The following is a 24745-nucleotide window of genomic DNA, read 5'->3' as shown; positions in this document are numbered from 1 at the left end:
TGATAGAGGTTCCCTTTGAGAGGATTGCCATGGACCTCGTGGGTCCCTTAGTTAAATCAGCCAATATATCCTGGTGGTCATGGACTATGCGACCCGGTATCCCGAAACGATAACCCTAAGGAACAGGTCCAGTAAAAATACAGCCCGAGAGCTGGTCCATATTATTGCTCAGACAGTTCTGCCAAAAGAGATTTTGACAGACCAAGGAACTCCTTCATGAGTAAGGTGATGAAGGAGCTTTGCAGAGTCCTTAAGATAGCCCAGATTCGGACCTTGGTTTACCATCCGCACACAGACAGCCTAGTGGAACGCTTCAGCAAGACCTTAAAGGCGATGCTCAAGAAGGTCGTTGAAAAGGATGGGCAAGACTGGGACTACCTGCTCCCATTTCTACTTTTCTCCATCAGAGAAGTGCCTCAAGCCTCCTGGCTTCTCTCCGTTTGAGCCCTATATGGATGGCATCCAAGAGGTCTCCTAGACATTGCCAAGGAAACCTGGGAGGTCGAGGTCACGCCCCACAGAAGCATCATCGAACATGTCGCTCAGTTACAGGAGAGAATTTCAAAGGTGATGCCCATTGTGAAAGAACATCTCCTCCAGGCGCAGGAAGCCCAGGCGAGAGTGTATAACCAGTCAGCAAGACTAAGACAGTTCCAGCTTGGGGATTGCGTTCTGGTTCTCATTCCCATCGTGTAAAGTAAGTTCCTGGCCAAGTGGCCCATATGAGGTGGTGGAGAAACTTGGTGAAGTGAACTACAGAGTCCATCAGCCTGGCCGAAGAAAGCCACACCAGGTGTACCATGTAAACCTGCTCAAGCTGTGGCGAGATCGGGAACCCGTTGGAACTCCTTGCCTGGAAGCCACTCCCGAAGGCCATGTGGAAGATGTCACGGGAGACCATTTCGCCAGTCCAGAAGCAACGGTGTCGGGAACTGCTTAAGCAGTATCGAGACCTGTTCTCAGAGTTGCCAGGGCATACCCAGGTAGTAGAACATGATGTGCTAACAGAACCGTATGTAAGGATGAACCTGAAGCCATACCGGATTCCTGAAGCAGGCTGGGAGGTGATTTCATCCGAGGTGAAGAGGATGTTAGACCTCGGTTTGATAGAGGAGTCAAAGAGTGGTTGGTCAATCCCAATCATCCTTGTGCCAAAACCCAATGGAGAGTGGAGGTTTTGTAACGACTACTGCTGGCTGAATGAGGTGTCCAAGTGCGATGCATAGCCGATGCCCTGCGTCGCTGAACTCATCGAGAGGCTGGGATCAGCGAGGTATATTACCACCCTTGACTAGTGATGAGCAAGCACTAAAATGCTCGGGTCGAGCAAATTGGAATACTCGGGTGCTCGACCCGAGCAACGAGCCCAATGTAAGTCTATGGGAAACTCGAGCATTTTTCAGGTGGCTCCCCCCGGCGGTCTGCAGAGGGCCTAAAAATTTCCCAAATCGATGGGAACAGTGCTCAAATGACATGGGAACAGCATGGGGAAGACCCCTGGAAGTCCCAGGTCACGTTATCAGAGTATTACGCCACTTTTACGGACTCACAATAAAACATACAAAAACGAAACCAAAATGGATTTTCCTGGGAAATATGTTAAAGAACATCCTTTCCAGGGAAATGACTTCTATATAAGGCAAAATAAATAACCAAAAACAAAAATACTCCTCCACATCTTGGGCAATGTTCACACATAGCGTTTTTGATGCGTTTTTGCACTTTTGCATTGCTTTCAACCAAGACAAATGCATTCACTGGGAAATGTCATTTTAACATTTTACAACCTTATCTGGTCATGTGGTGTGTGACACATCATCAGACACATGCATACAGTGCTGAAAAGACATGGGAACAGCATGGGGAAGACTTGTGGAAGCATCTCTGACTCTCAGGTCACTGCCTAAAAGTGTGCCCATCATAAGTGATTCTTGGCGCATGCGAAGATGCCTCCCGCCATGCACCTGTTGTTGCAGACTTGCAACAATCACCATCCACATCCTTGTCCCAGTGCAGCGTTCAGTTGTCCCTACCGCTTTCCTTGGAATGCAAGCTCAAGTATGCAGCCAGCCACCCACCCTCCCACAGTCTGCAATACTATACGGTCAAATTTTTGACAGATGCTTGCACTTGAAATGTGGCCTTTTAGGCTCGTGGAGGCGGAAGCTGTCCACAATCTTATGGCAGCGGTGACCGGGTATCCATAGTCAGTCCCCAGCCACCACTATTTGTCCCGGTATCGTCTCCGCCTTCCACAAGCACGGGTCCCACAACATTACCCGTGCCCTCCCCAGTGCACTTACTGGAAAGTACCGAATAACCACAAACACATGGACAGGTGAATGTGGCCAGGGACGGTACGGAGCCAGTCCATAGCTTTTTTTGCTGAGTTGTATTTCACCACAGCCATATTCTTTAACTTGGTGAAAGGACTTGGGAAACCATATCTACCCAGCTGTCATTTCTCCCAGGAAGTCATCTTAAGCTGCTTTCACTTGAAATGTGGCCTTTTAGGCCCGTGGAGGCGGAAGCTTTTCATAACCTCATGCCGGCGGCGGCCGGGTGTCCATACTCGGTCCCCAGCCGCCACTATTTCTCCCGGTATCGTCTCCACCTTCCACAAGCACGGGTCCCACAACATTACCCGTGCTCTCCCCAGTGATTTTACTGGGAAGGACCGCCTAACCACAAACATATGTACAGGTGAATGTGGCCAGGGACGGTACGGAGATAGTCCACAGCTTTTTTTGCTGAGAGTTGTATTTCACAACAGCCATATTCTTTAGCTCGGTGAAAGGACTGGCATAGAGGGAAACCGCATCTACACTGGGTGTCATTTCTCCCAGGAAGTCCTCTTAAGCTGCTTTCACTTGAAATGTGGCCTTTTAGGTCCTTGGAGGCGGAAGCTTTTCATAACCTCATGCTGGCGGCGGCCGGGTGTCCATACTCGGTTCACAGCCGCCACTATTTCTCCCGGTATCGTCTCCACCTTCCACAAGCACGGGTCCCACAACATTACCCGTGCCCTCCCCAGTGCACTTACTGGGAAGGACCGCCTAACCACAAACATGTGGACAGGTGAATGTGGCCAGGGACGGTACGGAGACAGTCCACAGCTTTTTTTGCTGAGAGTTGTATTTCACAACAGCCATATTCTTTAGCTCGGTGAAAGGACTGGCATAGAGGGAAACGTATCTACTCTGGGTGTCATTTCTCCCAGGAAGTCCTCTAATGCAGCTTATTGAAGAAGCAATGGCTGCCCATCCAACATCAACTCGCACTTGTCGGTGGTGCTTTGACACACAAACATCTTTCTTTGCACATTTAAGTTCATGACTACAGAGTTGGGCAATGAAACACACAAGGACACAATAAAACAAACGTATAAAAATACTCTGTTGTAAAAAAGTAACAGTAAACAGCAAGTGCCAGTAAAAAGGTGATAAAGAAAAGGGTATTTGGTTGACACGTTTTTTGCAAAAAATATATACTAAGCCGCTCTACCAACGTCAAGGTAACCCACATCAGAGCAGTCCCTAACTGATGTATTTAAAAACTGATCATGTGTATAGTACCTATATGAGCAGATCTGAAGGTAATGTCCATGTGGACACGCTGAAGAGGATGGCATTTATGTGCATGGCCCACAAGGGAGGGGTGGAGACCTCCCTAAACTTGCAAAAGCAATAAACAAATTGAATATAAACACATGGGCCATGCACACGGTGAACAAGTCTGTAGGACAGTGTTCTCACCACCAAAAGACTGAAAAAAACAATTTAGCTCGGTGAAAGGACAGGCATAGAGGCAAACCGTATCTACTCTGGGTGTCATTTCTCCCAGGAAGTCCTCTAATGTAGCTTGCTGCAGAAGCAATGGCAGCACGTCCAACATCAACTCGCACTTGTCGGTGGTGCGTTGACACACAAACATCTTTCTTTGTGCATTTAATTTCATGACTACAGTGTTGGGCAATGGCCTGATCTGCAATGCGGTTTGAGAAATAACATGCATAAGCACGTCCGATCCACATTAAAAAAGCAGCTATAGAGTGTCCGGGAACCTTCCCTGACACTTTTCTTAGCCAGGGCTGCTTCTCGGCAGGGTTGGACGGACCCACCAGAAAACTGGAGACTCCTCCAGTAGGCCCTGACTTCTCCTTCAGAAGAGTTCATAGTGCCGAGGTGAGGCCATGATGATGATAGAGTCCACCATCTGCTTAGTTTTCTGTTACTTGGAATGCAAGCGCAAGTATGGAGCCAGCCATCCACCCACAGGCCGCAATACTAAACTGCCAGATTTCTGGGCAGCTTCTTTCACTTGAAATGTGGCCTTTTAGGCTCGTGGAGGCATAAGCTTTTCACAACCTCATGCCTCATGCCTCATGTCCATACTCGGTCCCCAGCCATCACAATTTCTCCCGGTGTAGTCTCCGCCTTCTACAAGCGCAGGTCCCTGAACATTACTGCTGGTACTTTTCTGTGGGAATTTGCTTGCCTACTACCAGCCTGGAATATTTCCAGTAATTCCAGTAAACTATGATACGACGCCATGGTATTAACATTGCCCCCGGTATCAGTAGCGAAGCCATCCCCAATTTCCTTCTCAGGAATTTTATTTGGTAGACTGAGTGGCTGACCAAATACATTAGTTTCTCACAAAGGAGCTGAAGATAGAGTGGCAGTAGGTGCAAGTTTCTCAAGCCTGTTAGATATTAGAGGGTGAACGGCTGCACATTGGATTAGTGGTTAGCACTGAAGCCTTGCAGCGCTGGGATCCTGGGTTCAATTCCCAGCAAGGACAACATCTGCAAGGACTTTGTGTAACGGGTCTGGGAGGCGGAACCTCTGAGTTACTATACAAGGGGGCGGTCCTTGTAAGGGAGCGGGTGGCGACCAGGCAGGCAGTCACAGCAGGTGACCGGGACAGTCTCTGGGTGTACGGGCAGGAGGTCACGGCAAGTGACCGGGACAGTCTCTGGATGAACGGGCTGGAGGTCACGGCAAGTGACCGGGGCAGTCTCTGGGTGAACGGGCTGGAGGTCACGGCAAGTGACCGGGGCAGTCTCTAGGTAAAGGGTAGGTACGACCTGTGATGGCTGAACCTCCAGGTAGGCTAGCAAGGCAGATGGAGGATGTGTGCTCCCAGGTGAGCAAGCGAGAGTCTCTGGAATAGCAGGTGGTCACAGCACGTGACGGCGAAGCCTCCAGGTAGGCAAGCAGGCAGGTAGCGGAGAAGCGCTCCCAGGTGAGCGGGCAAGAGTCTCTGGAATAGCTGGTGGTCACAGCACGTGACGGCGGAGCCTCCGGGCAGGCAAGCAGGCAGGTAGCGGAGAAGCGCTCCCAGGTGAGCGGGCAAGAGTCTCTGGAATAGCTGGTGGTCACAGCACGTGACGGCGGAGCCTCTGGGCAGGCAAGCAGGCAGGTAGCGGAGGAGCGCTCCCAGGTGAGCGGGCAAGCTGGTCCATAGACAGACTGACAGGAGTAGAAAGGCAGACCGTCGGACCTCAGGCTAGCAAGCAGGCAGGTAGCTGATGTGCGCTCCCAGGTGAGCGGGCAAGCTGGTCCTTAGACAGACTGACAGGAGTTGTAAGGCAGACCGTCGGACCTCAGGCTAGCAGGCAGGTAGCAGGAATAACAGGCAGGAAACAGACAGCAAACTGGCAGGACTCTGGCAGGAATCAGGCAGGTAACTGGCAGGTAACTGGCAACGGGACCTGAGGGCTGAAGCAGAGTAGAACAGTGCAACAACATTGCTCGGGCACCTCCATTTTGGAGGAGGTGCCTTATATATGGTGAAGTCCTCTGGCCATTGGCCGGGGACTCCTTAGGACGACGCGCGCGGCCCCTTTAAGAGGAAGGGAGAGCGCGCGCGCGCCCTAAGCACAGTGGCCGGGAAGGAGCGCGCGCTGCCAGCAGAGCGGGAGGAGGACGCCGGGCACGGAGCAGGGAGGTGAGGGGAACAGCGTCCCTGCCTAGCAGAGGGCAGGGACGCCGGCGCTACACTTTGTATGTTCTCCTTATGTTTGCGTGGGTTTCCACCTCAGTTAAAAAGCAGTCATAGAGTGTCCGGGAACCTTCCCACACATTTTTCTTAGCCAGGACTGCTTCTAGGCAGGGTTGGATGGTCCCACCAGAGAATCCTCTGGTGTGCCCTGAATTGTACATCAGGAGAGTTCATGATAGCACTAACTTTGCAGCTGCTATGGGGCTCTTGAGCGGCGAAGAAAGGAGAGCCCTCAGAATCAAATCCTCTTGTGGGCACAATGTTTTTCAATCTGAAACAGCTTCTCAGTGGGAGTTGTATTTCACCACAGCCATATTCTTTAGCTCGGTGAAAGGACTGGCATAGAGGGAAACCGCATCTACTCCGGCTGTCATTTCTCCGTTACCAGGTTCCGCCCATTGTCACAAATGACCATGCCTGACTGTATGTTCAGCGGTGAGAGCCACAGATCAAGCTGCTGTGTTACAGCTTTCAACAACTCTGCAGCGCTGGGCGATTTATCACCTAAGCATTAAGCATGTTATCTTCAGCACAGCCTGTTGCCGCTTGGCCAAGGCAGTGCTGCAGTGCTTTCAGCTTGTGACTGATGTGGTCATTTCGGAGATGGAGGAGGAGGTGCAGGAGCTGAACAATGTGATTACATTGAGGTTACACTGGCAACTCTGTTTTTTCTACTAAAGAAAGATCCTACTGTTTTGTTTTTTTTACGTTATTTTTTAAGACAAATGCATTCAGCTGGAAATGTCATTTTAACATTTTACAACCTTATCTGGCAATGTGGTGTGTGACACATCATCAGACACATCCTGTTTCATTTATGATGGAGGGACTCTGAAAGTCACAAAGCCTATTTTTATAGGGCCATCAGGCGGCCCTTACTGTTCTTAAAAGGCCATCAGTCGGCCCTCGCTATTGTTAGAGAGCCATCAGCCTGCTATGCTTTGCTGTTCCCATTATTAACGAGTGGTTCCCCTATACTGTTATTGCGTATGCAGTGATTGCAAGGGCTGTCAAAAATTCGTATGCAACCCAATACCCCTTTCAAGAGACATAGAGGAGGGTCTCAGTGAAAAAATGTTCCCATTATAAATAAGCGGGTTTCCTATAGTTGTAATGCCCATGCTGTGACTGCAAGGGCTGCCAAAATTTGGGAAAATGCCCACTAACAATTTAAAGACACAAAGAGCAGGGCCACAGTAATGACAAATTCCTGTTTGAAAGGAGAGGGTCTACCATAGTGTTGGCATATGCAGTGAATGCAAGGGCTGCCAAAAATTGGGAGGCACTCCAATGCCCCTTGGAAGAAACTTAGAGGGCCTCATAAAAAAATGTTCCCATTGGAAAGGAGCGGGTCTCCTATACTTATAATGCCCTTGCACCAAGTGTATGGGCTGACAAACATTTACCCCTGTGGGGTATACATGAACATACTGTATATTTTTTTTTTTACAGGCATCATAAACACCCTTTAAAAAATTATGTGGGTGTTGCATCATGGACCACGGTCACCCTGGTGATATGGTGGTGGAGGATGAAGAGAAGGAAGAGGACAAGAGCAAATGGCCAAAATCAGGAAGCGCATACCCATGTGTGGGTGTGAAGAGGCGCATGGGAATACACCTCCCAAAAAAAGACACTGGATTTAAGCTGATGTTACGCTGCTATCATTCGGTGGTGTTGAGAAGTCTGGCCCAATCCAGCCCTTGTTCATTTTTATAAGAGTCAGCCTGTCAGCATTTTCAGTTGACAAGCGGGTGCGCTTATGAGTTATAATTCCACCAGCAGCACTAAAAACCTGCTCTGATAAAACGCTAGCGGCAAAGCAGCCCAGGACCTGCAAGGCATAGAGAGCAAGTTCATTCCATGTATCCAGCTTGGATACACAATAATTATAAGGCACAGAGGAATCACGGAGGACGTTGTTACAGTCGGCAAGGTACTCTCTCAGCATCTTCCCAAACTTTGCACTCCTTGTGAGAGTACCCCACACCTCAGGGCCTGTGCAATGGGAAGGTCTGAGAAGACTGTCCCAGAACTTTTACAGTGTTCCCCTGCCTCTGCTGGATTGAAGTTGTGTCTCTCTCGCCTGTACTCCTTGGTTCTCCAACGAACTGTGACCTCTGCCGCCAGCGTTTTCAGATGGGAAGTTTTTTTAATAGATCCGCAACAAGGGCCTTCTGGTACTGCCCCCTTTTTGTAGACCTGTCCACCTCAGGAATAAGAGATATAAAGTTCTCCTTGTAGCGTGGGTCTAGAAGTGTCACCAACCAGTAATGACTGTCACCCATTTTGAGAACGTGAGGGTCATGGGAAAGGCAGCGTAACATAAACTCAGCCATGCGTGCCAGACTGCTAACAGGCAAGACTTCCATGTCCTCACCAAAAGGATAACTGACCATGCTCTCCTCCTCCTCCTCCTCTCTGTCCTCTGGCCATCCACGTTGAACAGACGGTATGACAGTTGTGCAGGTAGTACCGTCTATAGAGCATGAAAACTAGCTACTGTTTTTCCTCCTCCTCCTCTTCCTCATTATCACCCACTCCACGTTGGGATGTGATGAGTCTGGGCTGTGTGTAATCACCCTGTATGGTTCCTTGTTCCATCTCATCGTGCTCTGCCTGCAATGCATCCTCTTTGATTGTGAACAGAGAGCGTTTCAGAAGACAGAGAAAAGGGATGGTGACGCTAATTATGGCATCATCACTGCTTACCATCTTGATGGAGTCCTCAAAGTTTTGGAGGATGGTACATATGTCTGACATCCATGTCCACTCCTGAGGTCTTATGTGTGGAGTCTGAACTGAACACCGACAGCCTTGTTGATGCTAGCACTCAACAATTGCTCTCTTCTGCTAACAAATCCTTCCCAACATCTGCAGTGTAGAGTTTTTATTGACATATACTTAAAATACAACATAAAATACATAAAACATGGGAAGGAAACTAGAACAGAAAAGAACTACACAAGCCAGTTATAACATGATATTTCCAGCATATAGAGCAAGTGCTCAAAATCACAAAAATCACTGAACCATAATTATGTTGATTAAATATATCGAATTGTAAGAATTGAGAAATGTATCAAAATCAAATCACATAAAGTGCCATTAGCTATAGTGCAAATAAGCTACCATTTAAATAAAGTGAAAATTAATAATGCAAAGAAAATAAGCACCATCTTGAGGCCACAAATACTGCAAGTAGTGTTGAGCATTCCGATACTGAAATATCGGGTATCGGCCGATATTCACGGTATCGGAATTCCGATACTTAATTCCGATACTTTTGCAATATCGTATACCGGAATCGGAAGTTCCCATAATGCAATGAGCCAGTTTCATTTTATTCAGCCAATGAGGATCCTAAGAAGTGTGGGCACATCCTGTTAGGCAAGTAGGCATGTCAACTAATGGCATGGCTGTGATTGGCTGCCGAAATGATGTCATGATGCACTATAAAAGCCGCCGCCGCCATTTTGAGCTCACTCTGCTGGGAATTCAGTTAGGCATAGGACACTGTTGTTCTCAGGGACAGTTTTAGCTACCTATTTGGTCTATTCTGCTTTACCCAAGCTACTTTATAAATCGCTGTGCCTTGCAGCTCTAGTGCACAGTTCTCTGTGCTGTTCACCGCTGTCTGCAAGGTCTCTGTGTGTGAGTGCAGCTCACCCTGTAGTGTGTGCTTCAGCCATACATTGTCCTTTTTTGCTAATTGAACATTTTTCCTGATTTCTCCTATTAGTGTGGTGGTTCCATCCATATTCAGCTAAATTGGTTCCAAACACACTATATAGGAGTAGATAGAGAATTTTTTTTTGTCTTGCAGCGCAAGTGCACAGTGCTCTGCATCTGCACTGTTCACGCCTGTCTGCAAGGTCTCTGTGTGTGAGTGCAGCTCACGCTGTAGTGTGTGCTTCAGCCACGTCTGGTTGTTGTGCGCTCAGCGTGCGTCACTGCCTCATACATTGTCCTTTTTTGCTAATTGAACATTTTTCCTGATTTCTCCTATTAGTGTGGTGGTTCCATCCGTATTCAGCTACATTGGTTCCAAACACACTATATAGAAGTAGATAGAAGAGCCTTTCTGCAGCATTGTGCCCTGCAGCCCCAGCCAGATTAGTATTAGCCTATTTTTTGTAGCCTCATCTATTGCATTGTAGGTTGCCTTCCTATATTGTAATAGCTACAAAAAGTTTGTGATACTATAGGTATTACAACTTTGGGCACATCCAGTGTCTTTTTGTGACAAAAAAACCTAAATAAAGTTCACCAAACACTCCACTTTACAGTTGTGTAGGCCACATTAGCTCATATTAAAGTCTAGTCCACACTTTATAAAATTAGTGTTTCTTATAAATGTTAGCAGCTGTTCAGGAATAAGCACACTAAGCCCTTAGTACTTTTCTGCCTATCTTTATCAGTCTACCAAGATGAAGAAGGCAGGGAGTAAGGCATGTGGTCGTGGTCGTGGGCGTGGAGTTTCTGCAGGGAGTGGACATGAGGATTCTGTGCCTGCAGGGAGAGGACGTGGGGATTCTGTGCCTGCTGCGGGCATCAGTGACTCAGCATCCCCCAGTTTTACCAGGGAACAGTCCTTTATGCGCAGTTTTGTAGGAGCTAGCCGTACCCCACTGCTGTGGGAGGACCAAATTGATGCCGTTGTCGGATGGATGGCAGCTAACGCATCGACTTCAATTAGTTCCAGATCCTCTCAGGTCCTGAGCACTGAAGAGCACCCATCTGTCTCTTCACCACCTGCCAAATTGCCCAGGCAGTCTGAGAGCCCTGGACAGGAGCCATCTCTACTTCTGTTCTCTGAATCTCTTGGCTTGGAAAGAGGGGGCCAGCCAAGCAGAATTTGAGAATTTGAAGAAGAGGTAGTATGCAGTGATGTGCAACCGTTTTGTCTCTCAGAATCTGAAGAGGCAGGTGGGCCAGTGCCTATGGTCAGCAGCACACCTCAGTACGCATCTGATGATGAGACTCAGGTGCCACTTTCTGGTGCGTACTGTGCTGTCGAGACTACCCAGGAGAAGCAGTTGTTTGAAGAGGGTGGTGTAGATGATGAGGTCCTTGACCCATCATGGCGTGAGGGATAGGAAGGTGGTGGGAGCAGCTCTGAGGAAGAGATTCCCCGAACGGCCCAAAAAGGAGGGAGAGGGAGGGGGCAGACTTGGTTGCCTGTAGCCTCCACTTCGGCACCCATTAGGAGCATGGATCTTCCAAAATCCAAAGCGGGCGCTCCCAAGACTTGCAGTGCCTGGTCCTTTTTTGACACAGTTGCAGATGACATTTGCTTTGTCAAATGCAAGCTGTGTAATCAGAAGGTGAAAAGAGGGAAAAGTGTCAGCAACCTCAATACCACAAATATGTGGAAACATGTGCTGACCAAGCACGTGGTGGAGTTACAAAAACACACTGAAGACCTAGGCCAACCAGCAGCGCCACCTACCACCTCTTCAGCTCGTGTTGTAGCCTCTTCCTCCAGCTCACACACAGCTGGTTCAGCTTCCTCACAGGATCGCCATTGGAAGAATCTCTGGCACTGTTGTACAGAGACACAGTGTAATTCCACCCACAGCACCACTTTCCCTGTCATCCTCACACTCCCAGGCCAGTCTACAGCCATCGTTAGCACAGGCATGGGAGAAAAGGCGCCCATACTCGGCAAACCACCCCCAAGCACAGGCTCTGAATGCTGGCATTGCTAAACTACTGGCCCTTGAAATGCTATCATTCAGGTTGGTGGAGACTGACACCTTCCGTAACTTTATGGCATTGGCAGTCCCACAATACAACGTGCCCAGCCGCTTTTATTTCAGCAGGCAAGCCGTCCCTGCCCTGCAACAGCATGTGGAGGGAAAAATTAAACATGCACTACAAAACGCTGTCAGTAGCAAGGTCCACCTGACCACCGATGCGTGGACCAGAAGCATGGACAGGGACGATACCTTTCCCTCACTGTCCATTGGGTAAATGTTGTGGAGCCGGGTACAGATCTTGAGAGTGGCGCTGTACGTGTTCTGCCAACTCCAAGGATTGCAGGAATCCAGTCTGTACACATTGACTCCTCCTCATACTCCAGTTCCTCTGAATCAGCGCTGCAGGAGCCGTCACGGTCTACCTCCACATCGACCCGTGAACGGTTACCTGTTATGATGACCGATATGAGCACAGCCGAGGCCAAACGTCAACAGGCCGTATTAAAATTAATTTCTTTGGGGAATCAAAGACACACAGCGCAGGAGCTCTGGAATGCCATCAAGCAGCAGAGCGACGTGTGGTTTGTGCCAGCGAATCTCCAGCCAGGCATGGTAGTGTGTTACAATGGCCGAACTCTGGTGGCAGCTCTGGGCCTAGGCTACCTCACTCACATCCCATGTCTGGCACATGTGCTCAACTTGGTCATGCAGAGTTTTTTGAGGGACTATCCGGATCTTGATGCACTGCTTCACAAAGTGCGCATAGAGTGCGCTCACTTGCGGCGTTCCAGCAACGCAAGATCGCGCATTGCAGCTCTGCAGCGCCGATTACGTCTTCCGGAACATCGCATCATATGTGACCTACCCACCAGGTGGAATTCAACGTTACTTATGTTGGAGAGGTTGTGTGAGCAGCAAGCAGCAGTAATGGAGTACCAGCTGCAGCAGGCGCAAACAAGTCGCAGTGCACGCCGTTCACACTTCACCATCACTGAGTGGGCCTCTATGAAGGACATTTGCCACGTTTTGCGTGCCTTCGATTATTCCACGCGGATGGTGAGTGCAGATGATGCACTAGTCAGCATGACTATCCCCCTTGTCTGCCTGCTTGAAAAAACACTGCAAGCACTAAGGGAGGAGGTTTTGGAAGAAGTGGAGGATGAGGAGTCACAAATGCCATCTGCTTCTGTACAGCAGCACATGGTTGATTTCATGCTGCAGTGCCTGAGAAACGACCGCCGCATCGCCCACATTCTCAACACGGCTGATTATTGGGTGTCCACCCTCCTAGATCCTCGCTACCGGGACAACTTGCAAAGCCTCATAACACCGTTGAACCGGGAAAATAAAATGCGGGAGTACCAAGACGCACTGGTGCATTCCATCATGTTCTCCATTCCAACCGAGAGTAGTGCTGCTAGTGCTTTACAAAGCAGCTCAGTGCGTCGAGGCAGTGGAGGAAGCTCTGCACAAAGAGGGAGCAGAAGCAGCGCCTCAGCACAAGGCAAGACCAGTATGGCCCAAATGTGGCAAAGTTTTGTGTCCCCACCGCCGCAAATGTCTACACCATCACAGATGGCTCCAGTCAGCAGGAGGCAACGTTTCCGTCAGATGGTGACAGACTACATGTCTTGCCCTCTCAGTGTACTCGCAGACAGCTCTTCTCCCTTCAAGTTTTGGGTCTGTAAGCTGGATACATGGCCAGAGCTTAGCCAGTATGCATTGGAGGTGCTAGCTTGCCCTGCTGCTAGTGTATTATCGGAACGCGTCTTTAGTGCCGCAGGTGGTGTACTAACAGACCGTCGCATGCGACTACCCTCCGATAACGTTGACCGGCTTACTTTTCTCAAAATGAACAAGGCCTGGATCTCGCATGAATTTGCCAGTCCTCTTTCAGAATAAATAATTGGTTGGCAACAGTATCCAGGTCTCCTGTTGTGTTCATGTTTCTACCACCTGAACTGTAATCCCTGAGCTCCAACACCGCCAGTTGCTGCTCAGAAGTGCCATCTGCACAGTCAACGCTTGCTCCATTGTTATTGGGGTTCAGTAACGTCAGTTGATCCCCAGCTGTGTGTCCGGAAAATTCTCCTGCTCTGTCCACATCCACTGTACTACTGATTTAAAACTTGCTCCAATTAATCCTCTGGCTCCTCTGTTTTCAGTATTATCCCTGAGCTCCAAAACCGCCAGTTGGCGCTCAGAAGTGCTGTCTGCACAGTCAACACTTGCTGCCGTGTTATTGGAGTTCAGTAACATCAGCTGTTCCCCTGCTGTGCGGACGGCAATTTCTCCTGTTCTGTCCACATTCACACTACTACAGATTTTAAAGTTGCTCCAATTACACCTCTGGCTCCTCTGTTTTCAGTATTATCCCTGAGCTCCAATACCGCTAGTTGCTGCTCAGAAGTGCCGTCTGCACAGTCAACGCTTGCTCCAGTGTTATTGGGGTTCAGTAACGTCAGCTGATCCCCAGCTGTGTGTCCGGCAAATTCTCCTGCTTTGTTCACATCCACTGTACTACTGATTTAAAACTTGCTCCAATTACACCTCTGGCTCATCTGTTTTTAGTATTTACCCTGGGCTCCAATACCGCTAGTTGCTGCTCAGAGGTGCCGTCTGCACAGTCAATGCTTGCTCCAGTGTTATTGGGGTTCAGTAACGTCAGCTGTTCCCCTGCTGTGTGTCCGGCAAATTCTCCTGCTCTGTCCACATTCACACTACTACAGATTTTAAAGTTGCTCCAATTACGCCTCTGGCTCCACTCTGTTTTTAGTATTTACCCTGGGTTCCAGCACCGCCAGCTGTTTCCCAGCAGTGTCTTTGGCACGGGTACTCCCTCCTGCCCAGCCTGGTTCCAGCACGCCAGCTGTTTCCGGGTAGTGTCAACGTCACTTTGCCTCCAATGCGTTGTCCTGTCGTGTTGCGGTCGGGTTATCTGACTCTATGGTGCCTGCAGTTTAGGTGACTCTTATGTGGGCTGCGGGATCTGGCAATGAAGGCTGGTTCCATAGTGCCAATAGGAGAAGCACCCTCTGTAGGACTGTGGGTTTTGGTAACTGCGGCCGGCTCGCGGCCTTGCAACTTTTTTTTACATGGGTACCTTCTGCTACGCATCCGGGTTCCAGTACCGTCAGCTGGTTCTCGGCAGTGCCTTTGGCTTAGGTGCCTCCTTCGCGGTATCCAAGTTCCACCAATGTCTGCTGATCCTTGGAAGTGCTTTCTGGCACAGGTACCTCCTGCTTAGTAACCGAGTTCCAGTACCGTCAGCTGTTCCTCGGTAGTTCCATTGGCTCTTGTACCTTCTGCTACCCATCCGGGTTCCAGTACCATCAGCTGGTTAACGGTAGTTCCATTTGCTCTTGTACCTTCTACTACCCTTCCGGGTTCCAGTACCGTCAGCTGGTTCTCGGCAGTGCCTTTGGCTTAGGTGCCTCCTTCGCGGTTTCCAAGTTCCACCAACGTCTGCTGGTCCTTGGTAGTGCTTTCTGGCACAGGTACCTCCTGCTTAGTAACCGAGTTCCAGTACCGTCAGCTCGTCCTTGGTAGTTCCATTGGCTCTTGTACCTTCTGCTACCCATCCGGGTTCCAGTACCATCAGTTGGTCCTCGGTAGTTCCATTTGCTCTTGTACCTTCTACTACCCATCCGGGTTCCAGTACCGTCAGCTGGTTCTCGGCAGTGCCTTTGGCTTAGGTGCCACCTTCTCGGTATCCAAGTTCCACCAACATCTGCTGGTCCTTGGTAGTGCTTTCTGGCACAGGTACCTCCTGCTTAGTAACCGAGTTCAAGTACCGTCAGCTGGTCTTCGGTAGTTCCATTGGCTCTTGTACCTTCTGTTACCCATCCGGGTTCCAGTACGGTCAGCTGGTTCTCGGCAGTGTCTTTGGCATGGGTACTCCCTCCTGCCCAGCCTGGTTCCCAAACGCCAGCTGTTTCCGGGTAGTTTCAACGTTACTTTGCCTTCAATGCGTTGTCCTGTCGTGTTGCGGTCCGGTTAGCCGACTCCATGGTGCCTGCAGTTTAGGTGACTCCTATGTGGGCTGCGGGATTTGGCAATGAAGGCTGGTTCCATAGTGCCAATAGGACAAGCACCCCCTGTAAGACTATGGGTTTTGGGAACTGCGGCCGGCTCGCGGCCTTGCAACTTTTTTTTACATGGGTACCTTCTGCTACCCATCTGGGTTCCAGTACTGTTAGCTGGTTCTCGGCAGTGCCTTTGGCTTAGGTGCCTCCTTCGCGGTATCCTAGTTCCACCAATGTCTGCTGGTCCTTGGTAGTGCTTTCTAGCACAGGTACCTCCTGCTTAGTAACCGAGTTCCATTACCGTCAGCTGGTCCTCCGTAGTTCCATTGGCTCTTGTACCTTCTGCTACCCATCCGGGTTCCAATACCGTCAGCTGGTCCTCGGTAGTTCCATTTGCTCTTGTACCTTCTACTACCCATCCGGGTTCCAGTACCGTCAGCTGGTTCTCAGCAGTGCCTTTGGCTTAGGTGCCTCCTTCGCGGTATCCAAGTTCCACCAACGTCTGCTCGTCCTTGGTAGTGGTTTCTGGCACAGGTACCTCCTGCTTAGTAACTGAGTTCCAGTACCGTCAGCTGGTCCTCGGTAGTTCCATTGGCTCTTGTACCTTCTGCTACCCATCTGGGTTCCAGTACTGTCAGCTGGTCCCCGGTAGTTCCATTTGCTCTTGTACCTTCTACTACCCATCCAGGTTCCAGAACCGTCAGCTGGTTCTCAGCAGTGCCTTTGGCTTAGGTGCCTCCTTCTCGGTATCCAAGTTCCACCAACGTCTGCTGGTCCTTGGTAGTGCTTTCTGGCACAGGTACCTCCTGCTTAGTAACCGAGTTCCAGTACCGTCAGCTGGTCTTCGGTAGTTCCATTGCCTCTTGTACCTTCTGCTACCCATCCCGGTTCCAGTATCATCAGCTGGTTCTCGGCAGTGTCTTTGGCACGGGTACTCCCTCCTGCCCAGCCTGGTTCCAGCACGCCAGCTGTTTCCGGGTAGTGTCATCGTCACTTTGCCTCCAATGCGTTGTCCTTTCATGTTGCGGTCGGGTTAGCCGACTCTATGGTGCCTGCAGTTTAGGTGACTCCTATGTGGGCTGCGGGATCTGGCAATGAAGGCTGGTTCCATAGTGCCAATAGGACAAGCACCCCCTGTAGGACTGTGGGTTTGGGTAACTGCGGCCGGCTCGCGGCCTTGCAACTTTTTTTTACATGGGTACCTTCTGCTACCCATCCGGGTTCCAGTATCGTCAGCTGGTTCTCGGCAGTGCCTTTGGCTTAGGTGCCTCCTTCGCGGTATCCAAGTTCCACCAACGTCTGCTGGTCCTTGGTAGTGCTTTCTGGCACAGGTACCTCCTGCTTAGTAACCGAGTTCCAGTACCGTCAGCTGGTCCTCGGTAGTTCCATTGGCTCTTGTACCTTCTGCTACTCATCCGGGTTCCAGTACCGTCAGCTGGTTCTCAGCAGTGCCTTTGGCTTAGGTGCCTCCTTCTCGGTATCCAAGTTCCACCAACGTCTGCTGGTCCTTGGTAGTGCTTTCTGGCACAGGTACCTCCTGCTTAGTAACCGAGTTCCAGTAGCGTCAGCTGGTCTTCGGTAGTTCCATTGCCTCTTGTACCTTCTGCTACCCATCCGGGTTCCAGTATCATCAGCTGGTTCTTGGCAGTGTCTTTGGCACGGGTACTCCCTCCTGCCCAGCCTGGTTCCAGCACGCCAGCTGTTTCCGGGTAGTGTCATCGTCACTTTGCCTCCAATGCGTTGTCCTGTCATGTTGCGGTCGGGTTAGCCGACTCTATGGTGCCTGCAGTTTAGGTGACTCCTATGTGGGCTGCGGGATCTGGCAATGAAGGCTGGTTCCATAGTGCCAATAGGACAAGCACCCCCTGTAGGACTGTGGGTTTGGGTAACTGCAGCTGGCTCGCGGCCTTGCAACTTTTTTTTACATGGGTACCTTCTGCTACCCATTCGGATTCCAGTACCGTCAGCTGGTCATCAGTAGTTCCATTTGCTCTTCTGCCTTCTACTACCCATCGGGGTTCCAGTACCGTCAGCTGGTTCTCGGCAGTGCCTTTGGCTTAGGTGCCTCCTTCGCGGTATCCAAGTTCCACCAACGTCTGCTGGTCCTTGGTAGTGCTTTCTGGCACAGGTACCTCCTGCTTAGTAACCGAGTTCCAGTACCGTCAGCTGGTCCTCGGTAGTTCCATTGGCTCTTGTACCTTCTGCTACACATCCGGGTTCCAGTACCGTCAGCTGATCCTCGGTAGTTCCATTTGCTCATGTTCCTTCTACTACCCATCCAGGTTCCAATACCGTCAGCTGGTTCTCGGCAGTGCCTTTGGCTTAGGTGCCTCCTTCTCGGTATCCAAGTTCCACCAACGTCTGCTGGTCCTTGGTAGTGTTTCTGGCACAGGTACCTCCTGCTTAGTAACCGAGTTCCAGTACCGTCAGCTGGTCCTCGGTAGTTTCATTGGCTCTTGTACCTTCTGCTACCCATCCGGGTTCCAGTACCGTCAGCTCGTTCTCGGCAGTGTCTTTGGCATAGGTACTCCCTCCTGCCCAGCCTGGTTCCAGCACGCCAGCTGTTTCCGGGTAGTGTCAAAGTCACTTTGCCTCCAATGCATTGTCCTGTCGTGTTGCGGTTGGGTTAGCCGACTCTATGGTGCCTGCAGTTTAGGTGACTCCTATGTGGGCTGCGGGATCTGGCAATGAAGGCTGGCTCCATAGTGCCAAAAGGACAAACACCCCTTGTAGGACTGTGGGTTTTGGTAACTGCGGCCGGCTCGCGGCCTTGCAGCTTTTTTTTACTTGGATACCTTCTGCTACCCATCCGGGTTCCAGTACCGTCAGCTGGTTCTCGGCAGTGCCTTTAGCTTAGGTGCCTCCTTCTCGGTATCCAAGTTCCACCAATGTCTGCTGGTCCTTGGTAATGCTTTCTGGCACAAGTACCTCCTGCTTAGTAACCGAGTTCCAGTAACGTCAGCTGGTCCTCGGTAGTTCCATTGGCTCTTGTACCTTCTGCTACTCATCCGGGTTCCAGTACCATCAGCTGGTTCTCGGCAGTTCCTCAACCTTCTTGTACCTTCTGCTACATTCCCAAGTTCAAGCTTTTTGAAATGGTTCATGGTAATCACTCTGGATCTCCCTTACGAGGACCCTGAAGACAAGGACCCTGAAGACCAACCTGAAGAAGACGAGGACCCCGAGGATGACGACCCTGAAGACGAGGACCCTGAAGACCACCCCAAAGAAGACGAGGACCCTGAAGACGACAACCCTGAAGACGGCGACCCTGAAGACCACCCCGAAGAAGACGAGGACCCCAAAGATGACGACCCTGAACACGAGGACCCTGAGGACCAGCCCGAAGAAGACGAGGACCCCGAAGACGGCGACCCTGAAGACGAGGACCCTGAAGACCACCCCAAAGAAGATGAGGACCCCGAAGACGAGGACCCTGAAGATGACGACCCTGAAGACCACCCTAAAGAAGACCAAGAAGATGACCCTGAAGAAATTGACCAAGAGGACAAAGAACAAGAAGACAACCACCAAGATACAGAAGAACAAGAGACAGAAAACCAAGAAGCAGAAGTACAAGAAGCTGCAGAACAAAAAGCGGAAGAACATTAAGCATAACACTAAAAATCAGAGCAAAAGATATTATCTAAATTATAAGCAGAAGATGACTAAGCAGTGTATGGGGGTGAGTCCTTTCCTCCTCGTGGTGCCCCTGGAAAAGACCTGCTGCTGCAGGCCAAACTGAACGCGGACAAATCCTGTTGTAAATCTTTTGTGACGGGCAGAACGAAAGGTGTAATGTTCAAACTTTTATAGATAACAACTACAGGAATGCCTGTCACAAATAAGAATATGATGAAGAAGAAGAATATGAAGAAGATGAAGAAGTAGAATATGAAGAAGAATAATAGTTGAATAAGAAGAATATGAAGGATGTAAAAAAAAAAGAATAATACGAAGAAGGTGAAGAAGAAGAAGATGAAGAAGGTGAAGAAGAAGTTGATGAAAAAGATGCTGATGCTGAGGATGATGAAGGAGAAAGTGTGGGAGAAGTAAAAAAGAAGGTTAAGAGCATGGAAGTAGTGAAACATAAATATCTGACAAGATATAAAAAAGCTTAACATAGTCAATATTTCCATAAATCCGAACGTCTTAAAAAAATATATTAATTCCTGCTATTCCATTTGATTGGGCTAAACCTCTATGCCTTTATTGTCTCCCCCACCTCCCCCAATACATTCTACATTATTCTTAGTTGTTTTCCTTCATGTAGAATTAACCTACAAGGAAAGAAAGGGTTTATTTTTATTCCGATATTTCTGTCCCATTGACTTGCATTAGTTTCCGGTATCGGAATCGGCGATATCCGATACTTTTTGGGTATCGGTCCGATCCAATCCCATCCGATATTTCTCGATATTGGAAGGTATCGCTCAACACTAACTGCAAGTGCAGAACAAATCACATAAAATGCATATGGGCAACTGTGCAAACAAGCAACAATTATAAGGTGCAATTGATAGTGCAAGTAATGCAAGCACCTTCTCAAGACCCCAGATATTGCAAGTACAAACTATACTTTTATATACAATGCATATGAACCAGTGTGCAAATAAGCTGCCATATATATAAAGTGCAATCAATGAAATCACAAAATGCTAGCATCTCCATAGGGCCATGGAATAAGGTAAAAAGCAATAACAGTGATCAAAAAATGGTGGAAAGAATAATAAAGTTAATCATTAATAATAAATCATTATATGACCTGGCTGATGAAAAGACCCCGACGCGCATGTTTCGCGGCTTGCTTCTTTTTAGGGGGATGAGTATAGAAAGCAGGCATCCCATCCATCTTATATATACATACCATACCCGGAAACAATCCATTCAATCAATAGGTGGCGTACCCCATGTGACCGGAAGTTGTGTCACAAACAGAGTGCTTTTTATGTATTTTATGTTGTATTTTAAGTGTATGTCAATAAAACCTCCATGTTTTATTATACTGGCGCTAATCTTACATGTCGTTTATAGGTTTATAATGCTTTGCATGGAAGTGCTCTTGAAATTTTTGGGCTAAAAAAATTATTGCAGTGTAGAGTTCCAACGCGTGGGGACATCACATACCAGTCTGTCAGCCGGAAGCTCCAAACGCTGCTGAAACACGGCAAGGGTGGCGGAAGTTGTAGATGACTTTCTAAAATGGGCACACAGGTGGCGTACTTTAACAAGCAGATCCGGCAGCTCCGGGTAGGATTTGAGAAACTGCTGAACCACGAGGTTAAGCACATGGGCCAGGCATGGCACGTGTGTGAGCTCGCCTCGCCTCGGAGCCGCCACCAGGTTCCAGCCATTGTCACACAAGACTATGTCTGGCTGTAGGTACAGCGGTGTGAGCCACAGATTTGTCTGCTCTTTCAGAGCTGTTCACAACTCTTCAGCATTGTGCGGTTTTTCACCTAAGCATATTTGTTCAGCACACCCTGTGCCGCTTGGCCGAGGCAGTGCTGCAGTGCTTTCCGCTTGTGACTGATATGGTCATTTTGGAGATGGAGGCTGAAGAGGAGGAGGAGGCTGAGGATGATGTGGTGCAGGAGCTGTAGACTGTGGGGGCAACCCTGATTGACCTAGGGCCCGCAATCCTTGGTGTCGGGAGGACGTGTTCCGTCCAAAGGTACGACTGGGTCCCGGCTTCCACTATGTTAATCCAGTGTGCCGTCAGTGAGATGTAATGTCCCTGCCCACAAGCACTTGTCCACGTGTTCGTGGTTAGGTGGAGTTTCCCGGTAACTGCATTGTTGAGGGTAGGGCTAATGTTTTGGGACACGTGCTTGTGTAATATGGGGACGGCACACCGGGAGAAATAGTGGCGGCTGGGAACCAAGTACTGAGAGAAGGCCGCCGCCATCAAGTTGCGGAATGCCTCCGTCTCCTCGAGCCTAAAAGGCAACATTTCGAGCGGAAGCAGTTGTGTAATGTGGGAATTTAGTAATGTGGCCTGTGGGGCGTTGGCTGCATATTTGCACTTGTGTTCCAAGGACTGGGGTATGGACAACTGAACGCTGCGCTGGGACAAGGAAGTGGACGTGCTTCCTGATGCTGCTACTTGAGAGTGTGCAACGACAGGTGCAGGGCATTAGGCATCTTCGCATGCACCATGGACAAGGGGATTGGCTTGCATGCACAACAGCGGAAGAAGCAATGGTGCCACCCGCAGACAATGTTCCTGAACCCTGGGGTTCGGCCCACAAAGTCGGGTACTTTGCTGCCATGTGCCTGATCATGCTGTTGGTGGTCAGGTTGGTCGTTTTGCCACCCCTGATGACACTGGCCTGGCAGGTGGTGCATATGGCCTTTTTGGGGTTTTCGGCAGTGTCTCTAAAAAACAACCAGACTTGGGAAGACCTAAAAGTTGTACTGGCAACTTCCTTTATGTTGGTGTTACGGGGAGCGGTTGCCTGCCTTCTTTCTGCAGCCAGCACACTGCTTCTTCCTGCCTGTTAGGGGTGCTCTGCCTCCCTCCCCCTCTGTGCTGCTATCCTCGCTCTGCATTTCCTTCTGCCAGGTTGGGTCACTTACTATATCATCCACCACCTCATCTTCCACTTCCGCACTCTGGTCCTCCTCCTGACTTTCTGCCAATTGTGTCTCATCAACGTCCACCTCTTGTGACACTTTCCCATCGTCGCCTTCGTGTGACCGTGGTTGCTCAAATATTTGGGCATCGCTACATGCGATCTCCTCTTGCCTCGCTTCAAGTGGACTGGGCGAGAGGCCCGAATCTATAAATGAAAAAGTGATCAGCTCTTCGGAGTGTCCAAGTGTGGGATTAGTTGTCTCTGGGCACTCGGCATGGTGGGAGGAAGGAGGTTCAGGGTGAGGAATAAGCGGTCCAGAATCACAGCTACTGAGACTTGACCGAGTGGAAAACTAGGTGATGGTGGTGGTGGCTAAGTGACTGGAAGCATTATCTGCTATCCACCCAATAACCTTTTCACACTGCTCTGTGTTCAATAGTGGTGTTCTGCGGTCCCCTATTTTTTGGACAGGAAGGTCGAGCGAGAAGATGTGGGTGTTTGTTGTGGCACAATTTAAGCTTTCCCATGGCCTTGGTCTTTGCATGCACCATCATCACCATCACGTCCAGTTCCACGTCCCTTGCCACGTGCCTTGCCCATTTTAAATGGAGGACAATATCTTCCACGCTCACTACAAATGACTGAATTTGGAGCGAACTTATATGTGACCATGTGACGAACAAACCACTGCTTTAAATACCTGGTTGTAGGTCACTATTTTGAACAGCAAACTGGTGTCAATTGCTTCACTGACACACTGAAACAAATTTTTAATGGAGGTCAGAAATGGCAGTATTTTCTGAAAACGTATATGTGATCCGTGTGACGGAGAAAACACAGTTTTGAATACCTGGCCTCTAGGTAAGTATTTTGAACAGCAATCTGGTGTCCATTGCTTCACTGACACAAATTTTTAATGGAGGTCTGAAATGGCAGTATTTTCTGAAAACGTATATGTGATCCGTGTGACGGAGAAAACATTGTTTTAAATACATGGCCTGTAGGTATCTATTTTGAACAGCAAACTGGTGTCAATTGCTTCACTGACACAGTGAAACAAATTTTTAATGGAGGTCAGAAATGGCAGTATTTTCTGAAAACGTATATGTGATCCGTGTGACGGAGAAAACACAGTTTTGAATACCTCGCCTCTAGGTAACTATTTTGAACAGCAATCTGATGTCCATTGCTTCACTGACACAAATTTTTAATGGAGATCAGAAATGGCAGTATTTTCTGAAAATGTATATGTGATCCTTGTGACGAAGAAAACACAGTCTTAAATACCTGGCCTGTAGGTAACTATTTTGAACAACAAACTGGTGTCAATTGCATCACTGACACAATGAAACAAATTTTTAATTGATGTCAGAAATGGCAGTATTTTCTGAAAACGTATATGTGATCCGTGTGACGGAGAAAACACAGTTTTAAATAGATGGCCTGTAGGTAACTATTTTGAACAGCAAACCGGTGTCAAAAACGTTGCTGACACACTGAAAAAAAAATTGAATGGAGGCCAAAAATGGCATTATTTTCTGAAAACGTATATTTAATCCGTGTGACAGAGAAAACACAGTTTTAAATACCTGGCCTTTAGGTAACTATTTTGAACAGCAATCTGGTGTCAATTGCTTCACTGACACACTGAAACAAATTTTTAATGGAGGCCAGAAATGGCAGTATTTTCTGAAAATGTATATGTGATCCGTGTGACCGAGAAAACACAGTTTTAAATACCTGGCCTGTAGGTAACTATTTTGAACAGTAAACTGGTGTCAATTGCTTCACTGACACACTGAAAACATTTTTAATGGAGGCCAGAAATGTCAGTATTTTCAGCACAATTATATGTGATCCGTGTGATGGACAAATCAGTTTTAAATAGCTGGATTTTTAGCGCTGTAATATGGAAAGGACCTGGCTGCATTCTGCAGAGCCAACAAGCAAATGGCGCAGAAAAACAGTGTTCTCTGGATTGCTTTTAAAGCAAATATTGAGGATTAAGATCCCCAAAAAAATTACTCCTGGCCACTGAGACCTGGGCCTATTTCTAGAAATATCTAACAGCAGCAGCAGACAGAACTGGAATGGAGCCTCTTGTGCTATGTGCACTGCAGTCTGCTATATACACTTCCTGCCTGCCTATATACATTGCCTGCCTGATATCTCTGCAGATGGAGTAGTCCTCAGAAGGACTGTTTGTTGAGATGGATATGTGTCTCTAATATAGTTTGGTACACCTACACTAACTAGAAACAAGCAAATCTCCCCCTAGCTCAGCAGCACCTCTCTCTACACAGTCTGATTCCGGAGTTACTGTGACGAGCATGGCGGCGTCAGGTCTGATATAGACCTGATGATGCTGTGCAGCCAGCCAATCACTGTAATGCCACAACCAACATGGCTACGGCATTACACTGAGTGGCAGGCA

Source organism: Phyllobates terribilis, unplaced genomic scaffold (assembly GCF_046119375.1).
Source record: "Phyllobates terribilis strain yellow unplaced genomic scaffold, ASM4611937v1 Scaffold_8__6_contigs__length_399053987, whole genome shotgun sequence".
NCBI classification, from domain to species: Eukaryota; Metazoa; Chordata; class Amphibia; order Anura; family Dendrobatidae; genus Phyllobates; species Phyllobates terribilis.
The sequence above is the reverse complement of the archived record's forward strand: the minus strand, read 5'-3'. Positions refer to the sequence as shown.